Below are 15,076 nucleotides of genomic sequence, written 5' to 3'. Positions count from 1 at the left end.
GGTTGTGCGGCCCGTAGGCTGGATTTACCCTGGCTAGCCATCCAAGAATAAATCACTGAAGTCCGTCAGTCGACCTGCCCACCTCAACCCATATCTGGATGGGGAGCCTAACCTCTTCAAGGGCCTAGGTGGTCGATCGTACCACGTATTATCTGAATAGGTGGTTGCACTCATAAAGTAACATAGTATCTGTAGCAATGGTATCGTGATCTGTAGTTGCAAGTCCAACAGGGTCTAATATCATATAATATATTTCTATACATATCTATCTATTTTACCATGATTCCGAAGTAATCATAATAACCATGATGTTGTATAACATACTGAGATCTAAATAATCATAACATGGAACTGCATATTCGTAATACTGGAATTTGTATAATCATGGTACTGAAGTTCACATAATCATAGTACTTAAATCCGTAAAATCATGGTACTGAAATTCATAAAAATCATGAAACTACAATTCGTAAAATATATCCCCGTACTACATACATATTCACAAGTCACACCATACTTTAATACATAATTTTCGTAAATAAATACACTGTATAATATTTAGAATTTTCCTATCATAGCATACTTCCCTTACCTTAACTCTGCAAAGCCCCTACTGTACTCTAGCCTGATACCCGCATGGCCTCCTATACAACACCCTGAAAACAATATTTTATAGAACTAAACATTAGTATTTTTCTGCCTACATCATTTCCTATAACTGCCAGGAAGTCAAAAACTGGATAAAAGTCTTTACCCTAAATTTGGGATGAAATCCAATTTCGCTTTCCTGATGATCCGCTCCGGTAGATTCGCAGAGAACTCCGCCAGGAGTGTCGTGGTAGTTTTGGATCGTCGATCCGGCGACTGGTGGGGTCGGAAATAAAGAGAGAAGGGAGAGAGAGTCGTAGGAGGGAGAGAGGAGAGAGAGAGAGCGGTGAGAGAAATGAGAAATATCTCGGTTTTCCTCCTTATATACTACCAGATTCGTCGACGAGACACGTCACCTCGTCGACGAGTCTTTCATAAAATTCGTTGACGAAGCCTTGTATTCGTCGTAGAAATTCAGAGTAGCCGGAACCTCTCTCGGTATTTTCTCGTCAACAAAGCCCTGTGTTTGTCAAAGAAATCCTTAAGGCCTTCGTCGACGAAACCCTGTATTCGTCAATGAAGCTTGGCAATTTTCTGAAATTTTGGATTGTTTAATATTATCTCCAAAATGCAATGTTGTCGACGAAGTCTCTGGCCTCCTTCTGTTTCTGGTTCTATTTCTCTCCCTCTTATTATTACTAAAATGCTATTATTCTTCGGGTCACTACAGATGTACTAGAATACATGCTTGTGTTGAGCACCAATTGCATGGCTGATGCAGTACATTGTAAATTGCATGTTAGTAGTGGATTTAGGTTCTCACATGCTCAAACTCACTAGTATCTACATGATGTGTATTATTGTGATTTGTTTGCTTGAATCTATCAGGTTTTAGTGCAAGAATTTTTTGGAAAATGTCTAATTTACAGATGGTATGCTGCCAAAATTTCGGTAAAGTTTTTGAAGAATAAAACCGTCTACAAAGAAACGTATGCATGATCAGTAAAAACTTAAAGTCATTCTAACTCACGCCTCTCACGTGTTGATATTCGTAAGAAAAGAGGCGATCTTAGGCTTATCATTCAAAATCAAAAACCCTTGGTTAAGAATAACAATGTATAGAATACAGTGAAAGGTCAAGAACTAAATGTCATATAAGTAAGTGAAAGTCACTTATGAACATTAAAACTCATTAAAAGAATCACAACTCGAAACCTCCTATATATTGAAAACTTTTATAGTCAAACTCAAGTTAGCAAATTAAATCCTACAAACCAAAGACAAGCTCAAAAATCTTCAACAAAGTAAAGGCAATCTTAAAACCTTTTAAACTAGGATTCCACCACTATCACTGAATAGAAGAAAAACAAGTCATAATCCATTTTCTTAATCTATAACCAAAGCTTTTTATGTCCATAACTGAATCCAAGAAACCTCAACTCAATCTATCACAAGTCTTCTCACAATCTAAGTAACAACTTCATGCACAACCCAAGCTGCATCAAGAATGCTTGAGAAGCAACCTTCTGGACAAAATTAGAAAATCTTAGTTGAATTGTGTTTTAACGTTTTCCTCATAATATTTGCTTCATGGATGATATTATGTTATATGAATTGTATATTGAACTACTGGAATACATGCTTGTATTGAACGCCAACTGCATGGTTGATGCAGTACATTGTGAATTGCATGCTGGTAGTGGATTTAAGTTGTTGCATGCTTGAAATGATTTATTTTCTAAAAAAAACCAAGTTTCATGTACAGGTTTTATAGGAAAATGTTCAATTTGCAGACAGCATGCTGCCGAAATTTCGTTAAAATTTTTCCAAAATAAAACCATGTACAAAGATAATTATGATAAAATGAATGTTAAAATATTTTTAAAATGATGAGTGAAAGTTAAACGAATATTAAACTTCATCATTTATGTGACCGCATTGCATATTACTATCCATATTGCACCGCACTTAAATTATTATACTTCTCTCGAGTTTATTTTATTTTATTTTATTTTTTTAGTTCTTTTTTGCATTAGTGTCTGAATATCCGATTATTTTGCTATCAAATCGTTGATACTTATGGTACGTATACATATATGTTCAAGAATCATATACTAATTTTTTTTATAATTCTTAATTTGTAAGTTTTACAGTTGTCACAATATCAGCACGATGTCATGCACTATAGTTAAATGCAATTTTGATTTTTTTTTTTTTTGTATTTTTTTTGTTATCTGAACAGATGGAATTTCTGTATTTTAATTTGAATTTGTATAATGTATTTGTATTTGAACTTGAATTTTGATTTTTTTTTTGTATTTTTTTTTTTGGTTATTTGAACAAATGGAATTTTTCGTATTTTAATTGAATTTGTATAATGTATTTGTATTTGAATTTGAATTAATTTATGAATTTTTTAGTAATTATGGTTTAATGTTATGTATGCAAAACATAATTACAGATTTTGACCGGAATTAATGATTAAAAAAATTATTAATTTTAAATTATTAGTGATGGTTTTAAAACTTTCACTAATAATTGTCCATTTTTTAAGTATTAGTGAAAGCTTTAAAATCGTCACTAATAGTAGAGTATTAGTGATGAATTTTAAAAGCGTCGCTAAAGTCCAAGTATTAGTGACGGTATTTAAATTCGTCACTAATACTCTACTATTAGTGACGATTTTGAGTTGAGCTAATATAAAATTTATAGTGACGGTATTAGGGTTTTAGTGATGGTTATAATCCGTCACTAATACTCAATTATTAGTCACGCTTTTAGGATTCGTCACTAATAAGTATTACTAACCACATTTATAGCAATTAATTCAAAATCGTCACTAATAATCACAAAATCGTCACTAATACTAATAACTTTGTAAGACCCTGAACCGTGATGTAAGGATTAATTATATAAAAGAAGGGTAAATTGGTAATTGAGCAGAGTTCGTCGACGAAGTCTATGTACTGCTCGTCGATGAAATTCAGAGGCTCGTCGACGAGGAGAAGCCGAGAGATTTCAGGAAACTAGGGATCTCAAGCTCATCGATGAGGTCACCATCTCGTCGACGAGGTGTCTTCAGCAACTCGTCGACGAGGACGCCATTTGCTTAATCACTAAGTTATCTCAAGAAAATCCTCTCTCTCTCTCTCTCTCTCTCTCTCTCTCTCTCTCTCTCTCTCTCTATTTGAAGATCACTCTCTCTATATAGATTTCTTTGCCGTTCGTCGCCTAATTCGTAAATCTGATGTTACTGCGTAGATCAGAGCAAGATTCTCGTTGTGAATAGTGGATCGGAATCTCATTTCGAGCAATTTCGAGTTTTGGTCCAAAATCGAGGTAAGGCTCGGTTTCCACTTTTGTTTTGAGATATGTGTAGTAGTATGAATTGTAAGGAAGTATTGTTCTGTGTTGTTTAGGTTTTGGTGTCTCGGTTCATAGTTTTGGGAGCCGTAGAGTTCGTGGTTCGATTTCGGGTTAAGGTAGGGGGATTCTGTTTATATCATTTTATTTTTGAAATCGAGATCAGTAAACCTGTAGGTTACGATCGTATGTATGTTTTAACTACTTATTTGGGAAAATCTATAGGGTAAAAATGCTGGATTTTCGGGTTACAATTTTTGGAAAAATCGGGATTTTCGGGTATCATCTCTATTTTGTTTGAAAATCTGTATGTTGTATTTAAACTGTATTACTGAGATGACTGAATCCATATTTGTATAAAACTGTATGCTTGAATTGGAAAACAATATGATTTATGATATACCAAATAAGTGTGGAATGTATGAATGTATGTAATTGTTCCAGGTATTTTGTAAAAAAGCTAGTGGTGGCTAATTACCATACGCTGATGAGTATAAGAACGTGAGTTCCAAAATGATTCCAAGTTTTGTGAAATCAGCTAGTGGCGGCTAATTACTGTACGCTGAAATAGCTATGTGGCAGCTAATTACCATACGTTGTGCCATGTACCGGTTCATTACCGTGGGTGAGAGTGTCCGACTCTATATTCGAGGGTGTGAAATATCACCAGTGTGTTCCGGCTGGTCACCGAAGGGTGTGAGCTACACTGTATTGGCGACTTGCCGCTGTGAGGCTTCGGTTATCATAGGGTATCAGTTACTTTAGTGTGACGACACTGACCGTATGTTTGGGTGTCGTATGTACTGGAATGGATTTGTGAAAATACTGGAACTGTATAGAAATGTATGGAACTGTATGAAAATGTTTCAAAATTGTATCGTATTGTATGGTGTTATGTTTTATATAAAATAACACTGGTGTGTCACACACTGATATAACTTGTTTTCTTCCTTACTGAGAGGTATCTCACCCCGAATGTATATACAAATGTTTTCAAGTCCTTCGGGTAGCCGAAACTGACATTCTAGCATCCAGAAGCGGGGGTGTCGTTTAGCTACAGTTAGTGCCTGGATAGGTATGAGTTTTGTAACCAGGTTGTCGTGATGGTTTTTGTAGACACTCGGAGTACATTCTGTAATTATGGGAACGTATATCCTAGTATTGTATAGACTCTGGTATGCTATGGTATGTTATGTGGATAGACTGAACAATTTCTGTTGTGTATTTGATGAGTATAGATGTGTATGTGTATGTGTATATTTTTGGGCTACCGTATACCCCACGGGGTCGGACCCTCTTTCAGTATCGTATCATGTATGTTTAATTGATACAAAGACAGGTTAGGTTACTATTTTCACACCTGAGACCCATCTGCGGGTTTGGGGCGTGACAAACCTTATTTTTTGTAGTGTTACTCCTTCCTAAGCAATTCATTTTTTCTTGCCTCCAATTTGCCTCACCAAATTCTCTTACTAATTTCCCTTTGCCTCCTCCTATCTCTTCTGAAGCTCGCTATTTATAGGTCGAGAGGAATAATTCAATTAATTCTGAATTGATCAATCAAAGTATAATCAATCAATCAAATTTAACTTGAATTGATCAATTTACGTTTGTATTAAACTTCGATTTAATTCATATGTTAATTGTACAATTGCTCACATGTCTAGTTGTCATTTTCTTTTTGTGCTTGCAGGTTTAAAGATGAAGTTGGCCCACTGATTTTTTTTGTTTCATTTTTTTCCTTTTCTATTTTTTTTTTTCCATTTTTCAATGTATTCAATTCCATGTATTTAGTATTTTTCCTTCTTTTTTTTTCCTGTATTTTCTCAATTTATTGTATTAATGAATATTTGCACAATTATGCATGAATTCAAAAATTAGATTAAGAAAAGACCCAAATGGATACTAAAATTAGACCTAAAATAATAAATTCTACTGTATAAATCCTAAACAAAATGGGGCGTCTACAATTAGCTTTTTTGAAAAGTTGAAAATGCATATCAGCATTAAAATTAGCGGCTAGATTAACTTACATACCATGGATTGAACCAACTTCTGGGAACATGCATTTCTACAAAGAGATGCAAAACCTGCACATAAGCATATCCATCAAGACCTGCTTTCCAGAAAATAGAATTCTCATGTTAGTGCAAGTCTGCAAGCTGATATATATCACTTGTAGCTACAAGCAAACTTCAGCAACCTGCTCATAAGCATATCCATGAAGGCCTGCATTCCAGAAAAAGGAATTTTCATGTTACTGCAAGTCTGCAAGCTGATTTATCACTTGTAGCTACACCAAACTTTAGCAACCTAATCCACCTGCCTCCCCTGGCGCGTCCACACAAACACACAAGAATTTTTGAAAAAAGCAGTTGCTTGTTATTTTAAAAGATGTATGTACAAGATTAAAGTAAAATGGCAAACAAAGATTTGCTCCGACCCAAAAATGATGGAAATAAATATTAGCATTCGTAATGTTCTCTTAACTATTACTGTTTTTGCTCCCAGTCCCCAGAAAGATTTGGGCATTATGATTACAGCAAAATGTTTGTTGTGGTTTAGAGGAGGATGCAATATCATTTATGCTGCCAAATCATTCAACCAGCCAACAAGCACCTACTTCAGACTTGTTATTGCAGACTCCAATTAAAGTTAATATAAATTTCCAAACTGCAAATATGGTAAAAAAAAACTATTCTAATACATTAAACATTAATGAATTATGCAATCTTAACTGCATGAGTTCATGCTAATATACCAAATGTTAATAAATTATGCAGTCTCAAGCACATAACTGCCATAAACAATTAATATATGTTTAAAGTACAATGCTTTCTAAAGAAATCAATGCGGCAAGCTCTGGTGTATTGCAAAGCCAAGCTCAGTATCCCATATACCATACTAAGAACTCACATATACAATAATGTTAACTGCCTACCTAATTTTTCCAATAATATTATTGCAAACCCAGAGAGATAGCTAGGCTTGTAGGCACAGCCTTCTTCTGTTGTAAAGGTTTATAAGCTTTCCTCACGAGTAAAGAGCACGGAGCTTACTTATCTCAGCTCGTGTTCCTTTTTGGGGTCCTATCAGGATTAGTAGGCCCAAGCCATTCCCATCCCTCCATAAGACCTCTTTCTCTTTCCCCCTTGATAAAGAAGAGAAGTGTTAAAATCCTGTTTGTGAATAATGAGTAAACTAAGAAAGTTGGTAAATGTAGAAGATTATATATTATTTTGTAGGGAGATTATTTTCTTGTTTAGAATAGTTAATTGTATTATATAATGTAATATTGAGATGTATAATAACAAGAAGTATTGAATTGAATTCCGCTCACATGGTATCAGAGTTAGGGTTTCTCAACCTTAGCTAATTATGGCCAGCAGCACCGTCAACAGCTGAGGGTCGACCTCTTCTAAAAATATCGATGGCGACTCAGAGGCCACATCCATTGGGGGTTCGAATGGGCTAGGCAACACAGCCTTTCCACTCTCAGTGGAAAAATTAAACGAAAAAAATTTCCATGAGTGGGCTCAATCCATAACATTGGTAATTGAAGGAAAAGGGAGGCTAGGTTATCTTAGCGGCGAATAGAGGAAACTAGACTCTACCGACATTGTAGCCTTGCAAAAATGGAGGTCTGAAAACTCCATGGTCACCGCTTGGCTCGTCAACTCGATGCAGTCGTCAATTAGGAAAATCTACTTGTTCTTGCCAATGGCGAAGGATGTCTAGGAGGCCATTTGTGAGACATATTCCGACATCAAGAGTTACTTGCAGATCTTCGAGATCAAGACCCGATTGTGGCAGATGAGGCAAGGTGAGAGAGGTGTTACTAAGTATTTCATGGAGATGACTCATCTCTGGTAGGAGCTCGATCTGAGTATCGAAGAAGAATGGGAGTGCTCCAGCGACAGCACACGATACAAAAAACAACTCGAAAACGAACGAGTCTTCGAGTTCTTGACCGGCCTCATGTCACGACCTGCTCATTTTTCACTTTTTTTTTTGATAATAATATCAACATCATACATTCCAACTCAGCAGGTCACCATCCACCTGGACCCGTAGGTACTAGGGATATATTAGAATATATATATAGCAGAAACCTAAGCAGCAGAAAGTATATAATCATATACATCTCGATACCATATAATACAATATACCAAAGTTGCTATAGTCCACAATATTTCCATACATACATCCCAAAAATAAGACCTAGGGACATTTCCCCAAAAATCTAACTGTTCCTACAAAACTTACCCTTCAAAAGGGTAGATACACAGCACTAGCTCAGCGGGGCTTTTCTCGCTCTCCTATCTGGGCTCCTGAAAAGTTTATAAGATTAAGGGGTGAGACACCTCTCAGTAAGGGAAATAAACTAATACCAGTGTGTGGCAACATGAGTATTCTGTGTTCTACATATATCATATATAACATATTCAGTATTGTTTATTAAATCTGGGAAAACATATGTATATCAAAACATGGCAGAACATACTGCATTTCATAAGCATACCTCATCTCATATCATAATAATAATAACATAAAAACAATCCTGGTACATTAGCTGGCTATTATCATGTATTACCCCCACATGACTGGGTTGTGTGGCCCGAAGGCGGGACCTGACAATGGTTGGCCGACCACTGTCAAGTCAAACAGTAGTCTGTAGGTCTGATGGGTCTGCCAGACCTAGTCCATACACCAGGGGTGATCAGCACACTTCTTATAAACCACATCGACCATTCAATCTCACACCACTCTGTACAGCGGTGTTAACACAGATAACATGATCATGAAGACCATGGACATATAGCAATGGTACTGTGCAAGTGCTAACCTAGACCAAGCCAACCAAGTTCTGATATCATATAACATATACTAAAACTGTGATACATAGATATCTCATATCATTTATTTTCACATCAATCATATCATTTTGCATATATACGTGTATCATGAAAGTCATCGGCTCGTACGCTAGTATTACACATTTTATCATAGCTTGGCCCGTACACCGGAAAATCACATAGCATAGCCCGTACGCTGGCAAATCTCATCCACATTGCACGGCCCGTACGCCAGCAAACATATCCACATAGTATGGCTCGTACGCCGGCAAATCATATACATATATAAAAATATCTCGGCCCGTACGTCAATAAATCACGTAAAAATCTCGGCCATATGCCGGTTTTCCATCATAAAACCCATATCATAATCACATTCCCAGAAAACAGTATCTCATACATTTTATACTCATGCCACACTAACGGATTTTCACATATTCATCATACGATCATTTTCATAATATTTTCCAAATATAAATCATATAAATACATATAATTATTTTTCCTGAAACCACATGTTATATATATATATATACATGCATTTTCTCAAAACAAAACTAGTTTAGTTTATCCCCTTACCTGATTCCTAAAAAGCCTCTAATAAAACTGTCTCGCATCCGTAGGGTTCCTAACTCAATACCCTGAAAATAAAAACTCCCAGTATTAAAGTTAAGTATTTTCGTTCGTACAACATTTTCTATAACTACCACTAAGTCAAATTCGGCTTAAAAGCTTTACCTCAACTTAAGGATGATTCCCTATGCTCTCAATTCAACACCCCTGGAAACAACATTACCTAGAACTAAAGTTCAGTATTTCTAAGCGTATAACACTTTTTATAACTGTCACAAATCCAAATATTGAGTAAAAAGCCTTACCCTGGATTTGGAATGGTTTCCACCTAACTTTCACCAACGATCCGCTCTAGCAGATTTGGAGAGAACTTCCCCAAGAGCGTCGTGGTGACTTCGGATTGTCGATACGGCGAAGATCTGGCCCGAAATCGACAAAAGAAAAAAGGAGAACCGAAGAGGAGAGAGAGAGAGAGTTAGCTTCTTAGAGAAGCTTAAATCCGAATTTCCATATTTATAGAACAGGGGATTTTGTCGACGAGACACGTCACCTCGTCGACGAGTCCTTCTTTAAATTCGTCGACGAGGCCCTGTATTTGTTGACGAAATTCAGGCTGCCCCAGAACCTCTCTCGGTATTTTCTCGTCGATGAAGCCCTATGTTCGTCGATGAATTTTCTTATGCACTCGTCGACGAGGCCCTATATTCATTAACGAGTTTTGGCCATTTCCTTGAAATTATGGTTATCCCCCAAAATGCAATGTCGTCGACGAAATCTACGGCCTCCTTCTGTTTTCGGTTTCCATTTCCTTTCCTTTTATTATTTAAATCTCATTTTTATTCGGGTCGTTACACCTCAACCAAGATCTAGACGACGTACGAGGAAGAATTCTTGGCCGATGACCTTTGCCATCAACCCGAGAGGTGTTCGCTGAAGTAAAGAGGGAGGAAAGCCGACGATGCGTGATGCTGAGGCCACAGGCAAATCATTTTGGGACTGAAATACTAGTTTTAAATCCGAATGGGCCTGACGTCTCAGCCCTAACTTCAAAAGGCCCAGTAGGATACGAGCAAAGATCACGAAAAGGCAAATTATGGTGTGAGCACTGTCGAAAGCTAGGTCATTCAAAAGATACCTACTGGGAGATTCATGGAAAGCCTGTAGATTGGAAGTCGAGACAATATAAAAAAAATCATGGGTATCAGGCTACCACTGACAGCTCAACTGAAAAATCACAAGGCGAAAAAACCAATAATCCCACTCCAAGTATTGCATTCAGCCCTAAGTAGTTGGATAAGCTATATAAAATGATTGCCTTAATTCAAACATCGGTCAGTCTTCCACTGGTTCTCTGGCTCACCGAGGTAATTATTTATCAGCCTTAAATACAATACCTTGTTACAAATCACCATGGATAATTGACTCGGGTGCATCTGATCATATGACAGGTTCTTATCAATTGTTTTCATCTTATTCACCATATTCTGGAAGTTTGAGAGTCAAAATTGTAGATGGTTCTCTCTCACCAGTTGCCGATAAAGGAAGTATTCGCATATCTGACTCTGTAACTTTAAAATATGTCTTACATGTTCCCAAGTTATCTTGCAATTTGTTATCCATCAGCCAGTTAACAAAAGACTCCAATTACTCTACTAAATTTTTTTCATCTCATTGTGTTTTTTAGGACCTATCATTAGGGAAGATGATTGGCACTGCTAAGGCGTATGAGGAACTCTACTACTTTGAGGAGGCAAGCTTGAGTGAACAATGTAATACTGCAATTTGTGATTCTGCATATATTTCTAAAGATAGTGAACTTTTGTTATGACATTCTAAGATGGGTCACCCAAATTTTCAATATTTAAAACGTTTGTTTACATCTATCTGTTCAAATAAAATGTCTTCTGAGTTTCAATGTGAAGTGTGTGAGCTTGCAAAACACCGACGTGCTTCTTTACCAACATCCATATACAAACCATCCCGTCTATTTACTATGATTCACAGTGATTTGTAGGGACCCTCAAGATCCCTCAATCGAACCTATATGAAATGGTTTGTTACTTTTATTGATGATCATACTCTTCTTTGTTGGGTTTACTTGTTGAAAGATAAAACTAAAGTTAGTTCATCAGAGTTCTTGTGTGGATACCCCTTAACAAAATGGAGTTGCTGAATGAAAAAACAGACATATACTTGAAGTAGCTCAGGCATTGATATTCACTACAAACATGAAAAAACTATTTTTGGGGAGATGTCATCTTAACAACTACACATCTCATTAATCAAATGCCAAGTAAAATCTTTAGATGTACTACATTTGTTCATGTTCATGCTCACCATTGAGGATAAATTGGATCCTCTTGCCATTAAATGTGTCTTCATTGGTTACTCCCATACCCAGAAAGGCTACAAATGCTATAACCCTGTCTCAAAAAGGATGCTTGTTAGCCTTGATGTCACATTCTTTGAAACCACTCCTTATTTCCTAAAGACCTCTTTTCAGGGGAAGAAATGGAGTGAAGATCTATTCTTTGACTTCTTTACTATTGAATTTGTGCCATCTATTGAGTCTCTTATTGCTTCATTCCCTGACCCATCTACTGAGCCTCCCATTGGATCACTTCCTGACCTGTCAAACACAAAAGAGCACTTAACCTCAGGGGGAGATGCAGGAAATCAAAACAACACAGACATACTTGTTTACTCAAGAAAGCCAAACACAAAGAATAAAGAGAATCTCATACCTAAGGCACCAAAAGCGTTGGAACCGGTGATGGCTCTAAACAACCATAAGTCCACGCCCAATCCCAATTTGGTAATAGATAGTCATGAGCTCTCTTTTGGTAATCATGTACCTAATGACATCAATTTACCTATAATAGTCAGAAAACAAACCAGGTCATGTACTCAATATCCTTGGTCTAAATACATGTCTTATAAAAGTTTGTCTACAGGATATCGTGTTTTTGCCTTTAACCTTGATAGGATGAGAATTCCAAAGAATATTCAGGAAGCTCTAGAAATACCTAAATGGAAGGAGACTGTCATGGAGGAAATGTGGGCCCTAGAGAAAAGTGGAACTTGGGATGTAATAAATTTGCCAAGAGGGAAGAAGCCAGTTGGTTGTAAATAGGTCTTCACAGTGAAATATAAATCTGATGGAACAGTTGAACGATATAAAGCCCTATTCATTGCAAAAGGATTTACACAGACTTACAACATTCACTATATAGAGACATTTGCACCGGTGGAAAATTTGAATATAGTTCGGGTCCTCTTGTCCTTGGCAGCCAACTTAGATTGGCCACTACAATAATTTGACATTAAGAATGCATTTCTAAATGGCGAGTTAGAAGAAGAAGTCTACATGACAATACCACCAGGCTTTAGTAAGAAAGGTGAAGAAAACAGAGTGTGCAAACTCAAGAAGTCCTTGTATGGACTCAAGCAATCTCCGAGAGCATGGTTCGACAGATTTGAAAAAGTAATAAAGAACCAAGGATATCAACAAGGGCAATCTGATCACACCCTGTTATTCCAACAGTCTGAAAGGGGTCAGAGAACAATTCTAATAGTGTATGTTGACGATATGATCTTAACTGGGGATGATACAGTAGAGATGGAAAGATTGAAGAAAGTTTTAGCTACTGAATTTGAAGTTAAAGACGTGGGACAAATGCGGTACTTCATGGGCATGGAAGTTGCTAGAACGAAAAAGGGTATTAGTGTCTCTTAAAGAAAGTATATCACTGATCTCCTAATTGAAACTAACATGCTTGGATGCAAACCTAGTGAAACCCCGATTGAAGCGATAAAATGGGTCGAAGATTGTGGAATACCACTTGAAAAGGAGAGGTATCAGAGATTGGTTGGTAAGCTAATCTGCTTATCACATACTAGACCAGATATTGCATTTGCGGTTAGTGTGGTAAGCCAACACATGCATTTTCCAAAAGAAACTCATTTAGATGTTGTGTACAAGATCCTTCGATATCTCAAGGGCTCCCCGAGCAAATGACTCTTCTCCAAGAAATGTGAAAGCAAGGAAGTAGAGATATTTTCAGATGCAGATTGGGCAGGATCAGTGGAAGAGAGAAGGTCCACCACCGGTTATTGCACATTCGTCTGGGGAAATCTAGTAACTTGGAGAAGCAAAAAACAGAATGTAGCGGCTTGAAGTAGTGTCGAAGCTGAGTTTAGGGCAATTGCTTAAGGAATATGTGAAGGACTGTGGTTACGAAAACTCTTAGATGAACTACAAGTCTCGATAAAATTTTCTATCAAACTCTATTGTGACAACAAAGCAACTATCAATATCTCTCTTAATCTAGTTCAACATGACAGGACTAAACATGCGGAAGTGGACCGACATTTTATTAAATAGAAAGTTGAAGAAGGAACTATCTGTATGACTTATGTACCTACCAAGGAACAAACTGCAGATATCTTTACTAAAGGGTTGGCACGACAGAACTTTGATGATCTCATTAGCAAGTTGGAGATGATTAATATCTACGAACCAACTTGAGGGGGAGTGTTAAAATCCCAAGTATCTTTGTGAATAATGAGTAATTTAGGAAAGTGGGTAAATGTAGAAGATCATATATTATTCTGTAGGGGGATTATTTCCTTATTTAGAATAGATGATTGTATTATATAATGTAATATTGGGATGTACATAATAACAAGAAGTATTGAATCAAATTGTGCTCACAAGAAGAAAGGATCCTACTTGATAAAAACCAAGCATGCAAGTATGGCTAATGATAGTTATCTTGACATCTCTATAAGCTCCTTTAATAGCCATATAAATACCTCAATGGGAGTGGCTTTACAATACTCTTATGAGTGCCCAGAGAGAAGTATTCATGACCATTGATCTGGTCTTCGAGAAGGAGCTGCTAAGGAAGAGAATATAGAGGAATTTGATCAAATGGTGGGTAATGAACTCATTCCACCCGTTTTGACTAATGGCAGTTACTTCCGATGCATCAAGAATCCCAACCTGATAGACATGCCTAAAATTTCCCAACGGCGCCACTTCACTAGCAACTACAAAGGGAGAAGGATGCTTCTGATTTGTTTCATTCGACACCTTTCATGTGAGCTTACACTTCCTCAAGTCAGTGCCACGCGTTCAAGTCATTAGCTCGTCCAACCTAGCAGCATTCATGAGTCACTGGTTCAACTGTCCCTCAAATCAATTCAAACAAGGGAAATGATGGGGAAATCTAAGTTAACAAAAACCAAACAACGTAGCTTCGAAATTATTTTTTTATATAACCCCCATGATCTTACAAACTAATTCTTGGTCAGGTGAATCAACTTTAAACCAGCTATACATTTTTTTTTATTTAAAAAAATTCAAAAATGCTGCATAATCAGTCACTTCAAAAAAATCCATTGGCACCCCCTATGGTAGAAATATGCATATCTGCCTTAAAAGGCTGGAAAATGGACATACATATAGAAGATAAGTTATTTCCTTCTCAATGAGGGACGAGTGCCTAAGTGTACATGCAATCAAACCAACAAAGAAGCCTTCAAGCGAAAACAAAAAAAATCAAGCATCTTATATACTTACCTCGCCAGTTAATTGCAACATGTAATACTGAACTTCAGCCACAAAACTCAGCAAAGCAACTCTTTGTTGAATTCACATTCATATAGAACAAGGAGTACAGACTAAAAGTTCT

Source organism: Malania oleifera, chromosome 4 (assembly GCF_029873635.1).
Source record: "Malania oleifera isolate guangnan ecotype guangnan chromosome 4, ASM2987363v1, whole genome shotgun sequence".
Taxonomy (NCBI): Eukaryota; Viridiplantae; Streptophyta; class Magnoliopsida; order Santalales; family Ximeniaceae; genus Malania; species Malania oleifera.
Note: the sequence above shows the minus strand (reverse complement) of the source record.